A 5,236-nucleotide genomic window follows, 5' to 3' on the forward strand; every position below is an offset into this window, starting at 1 on the left:
AAGCCAGGCTTCAGCAATATGTGAACCATGAACTTCCTGATGTTCAAGCTGGTTTTAGAAAAGGCAGAGGAACCAGAGATCAAATTGCCAACATCCGCTGGATCATCGAAAAAGCAAGAGAGTTCCAGAAAAACATCTGTTTCTACTTTATTGACTATGCCAAAGCCTTTGACTGATCACAATAAACTGTGGAAAATTCTGAAAGAGATGGAAATCCAGAACACCTGATCTGCCTCTTGAGAAATCTATATGCAGGTCAGGAAGCAACAGTTAGAACTGGACATGGAACCACAGACTCATTCCAAACAGGAAAAGAAGTACGTCAAGGCTGTATATTGTCACCCTGCTTATTTAACTTATATGCAGAGTACATCATGAGAAATGCTGGACTGGAAGAAGCACAAGCTGGAATCAAGATTGCCAGGAGAAATATCAATAACCTCAGATATGCAGATGACACCACCCTTATGGCAGAAAGTGAAGAGGAACTAAAAAGCCTCTTGATGAAAGTGAAAGTGGAGAGTGAAAAAGTTGACTTAAAGCTCAACATTCAGAAAATGAAGATCATGGTCCCATCACTTCATGGGAAATAGTTGAGGAAACAGTGGAAACAGTGTCAGACTTTATTTTTGGGGGCTCCCAAATCACTGCAGATGGTGATTGCAGCCATGAAATTAAAAGACGCTTATCTTGGAAGGAAAGTTATGGCCAACCTAGATAGCATATTGAAAAGCAGAGACGTTACTTTGCCAACAAAGGTTCGTCTAGTCAAGGCTATGGTTTTTCCTGTGGTCATGTATGGATGTGAGAGTTGGACTGTGAAGAAGGCTGAGTACCGAAGAATTGATGCTTTTGAACTGTGGTGTTGGAGAAGACTCTTGAGAGTCCCTTGGACTGCAAGGAGATCCAACCAGTCCATTCTGAAGGAGATCAGCCCTGGGATTTCTTTGGAAGGAGTGATGCTAAAGCTGAAACTCCAGTACTTTGGCCACCTCATGCCAAGAGTTGACTCATGGAAAAGACTCTGATGCTGGGAGGGATTGGGGGCAGGAGGAGAAGGGGACGACAGAGGATGAGATGGCTGGATGGCATCACTGACTCGATGGACGTGAGTTTGAGTGAACTCTGGGAGTTGGTGATGGACAGGTAGGCCTGGCGTGCTGCAATTCATGGGGTCGCAAAGAGTCGGACACAACTGAGCGACTGAACTGAACTGAACCGAACTTGATGCAGAATCCATTTCCATTCTCTTTGATGTTCAATCGGCACGTTTAAAATTGTCATTTGTCTTAAATACAAACTGTACCTAAACTTATAATTTTGACGAAATGAGTCTCTCTTCTCCAAGATTGTAAAGAAAAACTAAGAGTAAATCACCTCCTGGCTCCATTGTGCTCAGAGGTAGCAATAAATCACAAATCTGTTGTTTGTCCTCCACACCTTAATGGTCTACATCCTATCTCAGTTTTAAGGTTCTCTGGTATCACCACTTATTCATTTAAAAGTTCTGACTTTTTACTTTGTTTCACTAGGTTTAACTGGGTTGGACTCTCTTCTCTGTAAATCCTTGAAAAATCATTGAAACTGACTTTTAGTTTTTTGTGCACTCAAAGACACTAGTAGATGGTTGAAAAAAGAAAACATCACCCATTCTATTTCCTGGTGTGTTTCAGACACTGATTTGGGATTTTCTTTAGAAGATAATAATTTGATCCATAGATGAAGACAGTCTCTCTGTCTTGAGACATTGATTGATGAGTTGGAAGTAATCATCCAAAAAGTTAAAGCTTTGTAGCATTCAGATTAGATGAACAGTCGTTGCCATCCACACCATCTTTAAGGTGAGCCCCTGTAACTTGTCTGGAAATAACAGTATCATAAAATTTAGAACCAGAGTGAACATAGAGACAATCTATAAGCAGAAACTTTCCTTAGATTCATAAAAAATAAGAGAACAGAAGAGAAATCTCTTTTAAAAAGATATTTCTTAATCTTCTTTAAAGACTGGCATCATTTGTTAATATATGAAACTATATGCCAATCTGATTTGCTTTAGAAAATAATTCCGTATTGTTTTGTGTATGTTCAGAACTGTTTTCTTCTGATATCCAGAGCTTTAAAGAAATAGAAAATTATCTTTAGTGCACATTGCATAAAACAAGTAATAGCCACAGCCCAATTCAGCAGATCCATTTTCTAAAACTTTAACCTTATTCTGTTTTATTGAATGACCTCCAAAAATTAAGGTTATCAGATCTATTCAATCTGAATGATGATCTAAGTGGAATTTACATCCCACTCAAATTTTTACCCCACATGTGTACTTTATTATATCAAATGGAAAGTGAAGGTAAATTATGTTCATTCTCCTCCATTCAAAAGAAAATAAATATATGCAGTTTATGAAGATTGCCAACAATAAGGAATGAAATAAAAGAGTCTTCTGATTTACCAGAAAATAAACTTAATCAGAGCACCTGTTTCATATGCAGTCTATTTAACTGGTGTTTTATTATGTTACCTGAGATTTAGGAAGCTACTTAGTAGGTGTCAGAACTACCAATGACAATCACTACTAAAGTCAAAGTTTACAGATTATGTACTTATTTTCAGACAGAAGTATAAAAATAAATTACTTCAGCTTTGATTTTTTCAATATTGTGATTTTGTTAGACAATAAAGCTTCTTGTAAATCTGTACAAAGTTCATAAAAGTAGACTGAAACTTCCTTGCAAAGATCACCAATGACCAACAATTACACCTGGTTGGTGTCGCCTCATAGCTTTCTCTGTTTTCTGAGTGACACTGCTGAGTATCCTCTTCTTAAAATTGTATTCTCTGAAAATACATTAACCTAACACTTCCTGAATAAGTGTAGCTGGCTCAGTAGTTTGGTTCCTCCATACAGGGCCTAATTTTGTCTTTGTCCCACTTACCATCTTAGTTCAAGACAATTATTTATTTCTGGATTACCAAAAGTCTTCTACTTAGTCTTAATTTTTTTTTCCAAATCCAGTTCATCTTGAAGAGGGTTTGCACTGTGAGTTTCTCTCAGTCACCTCAGTTTAGTTGCTTAATCATGGACTGCAGCATGCCAGGCTTCCCTTTCCATCACCATCTCCTAGTGCTTGCTCAAACTCATGTCCATCGAGTCAGTGATGCCACCCAACCATCTCACCCTCTGTCATCCCCTTCTCCTCTAGCCTTCCATCTTTCCCAGCATCAGGGGCTTTTCCAATGAGTCAGTTCTTTGCATCAGGTGGTCAAAGTATTAGAGTTTCAGCTTCAGCATCAGTCCTTCCAATGAATACTCAGGACTGATTTCCTTTAGGATTGACTGGTTAAATCTCTTTGCAGTCCAAGGGACTCTCAAGAGTCTTCTCCAACACCACAGTTCAAAAGCACCAATTCTTTGGTGCTCAGCTTTCTTTATAGTCCAACTCTCACATGAATACATGATGCGGGGGGAGAGAATAGGAAATACAATCACAAAGATGACAAAGGGCTGGATTACTAAGGGTTTATAGGCCACTGAACAGAATTTCAGTGAGTTTCTCTAGCCAAATGAATATTGGCAGAAGTGATGGTGTACTAGGTCTTAGACCTTAGACATCGTGTATGTCTGCTGGTTCGTTGAGAAGCTTCTGTCCACTATGAGAAGAAAATACCTCAAGTAATTGAAGTCTTTCAAGACTGCATCCCAAAACAAGAAACACAGAGCAGTCCTGAGCGTAACTCATACCTGAAAAAGAACTGCCCAGGTGCCCTTCAGATTTCTGAGTGAGAAATGTATGCCTATTGCTGTAAATCACTGAGGCATTTGGATTATTTCTTAAATGACATTATAGCTATAAAGGCCTAGCTAATACAGTATTATTCCCATTGTGCAAATGAAGAAAGCCAGACTCACAGAAAGTTATTTTGGTGAGGTAAGCCCAGAGACTCAGACTCAGGTCTCTCTGATTCAAAATTCTGTGGTCATTTCACAGTCTCACATGATACTCAAATACTTGTTGAAATTTTAAGCTAAAATGGGTAACTGTATGCTTTTCCTACTTTTATTTATTAAATATTTATTGATTTATTGCCATGTTCTATGGTAATAAATGAGGCTACTTGTATACAATTTCATTGTATATAAATTATCTTCCAGGCTCCTGCATAGTTTCTCTAGATAGAGTCACAACAGAAGCAGCACTGTCATAGCATAATTTACAAACATCCCAGTGTCTCCCAGTTTCACCAGAATACATTCTGTTCAGTGGCCTTTAAACTCTTATGTAACGCAGCCCTTTGTCTGCCCCAGCCACTCTAGTCTTCAGGTTTTTGCACAAACCAGAGATTTTCCTGTCTTAGAGCCTTTGTCTTTGTTGCTGAAGTTTAGTCAACATTATTGGTAATTTTAAAGAAAAAAATTAATTTTGATAATTCCCTTTATTATTTTTGTATATTAATATATCTACTTTTGTCTTATTCTGTTTGATTCTACACAATTATTCTTGTATCAGCTTCTTGTCCTGGGTGCTCAGCTTACTTCTTTTTTTTCTAATTTATGAATTTAAGATTATAAATTCCTCCTAAAACCTACAGACAGTCACAACTCAATGAATTGACGTGATTTTTTCAACTTCGAAAGTCAAAGTATTAGTCGCTCAATCCTGTCCACTCTTTGCAACCCCATGGACTGCATAGCCTGCCAGGCTCCTCTGCCCATGGAGTTCTCCAGGAAAGACTAGTGGAGTGGGTAGCTGTTCCCTTCCCCACAGGATCTTCCACAATGGTGCACACATAATACACATTCAGTACACATTGTACTTTGAATTTTTAGTTATGATCTTTTCCCAGGCCAACAATGTGTAGCATGATACTGTCTCCTAATACTGTGCAGAGGCAGTGATCATGAGGGTGAACCATCGACACACTTATGCCATCCTGTATTCATACAACCTCTCTGTTTTTCATGTTCAATACCGTATTCAATAAATCACATGAAACAGACAACACTTTATTATAAAACTTCCTGTTAGATGATTTTGCCCCAACATAGGCTAACATAAGTGTTCTGAGAGTGTTTGGGATTCCCAGGTGACTCGATGGTAAAGAATCCTCACATTAAATGCATTTTTGGCTTAAAATGCTTGGCATTTAGGATGGTTTTATTGGGGGCATAATTCCATCATAAGTAGAGGGAAATCTGTACTTTTTGAATTTTATGTTAGATAAGAAGTCCCTTCCT

This window comes from Bos grunniens, chromosome 2 (genome assembly GCF_055505025.1).
Source record: "Bos grunniens cultivar Pamir isolate PY7600 chromosome 2, Bosgru_T2T1.0, whole genome shotgun sequence".
NCBI lineage: Eukaryota > Metazoa > Chordata > Mammalia > Artiodactyla > Bovidae > Bos > Bos grunniens.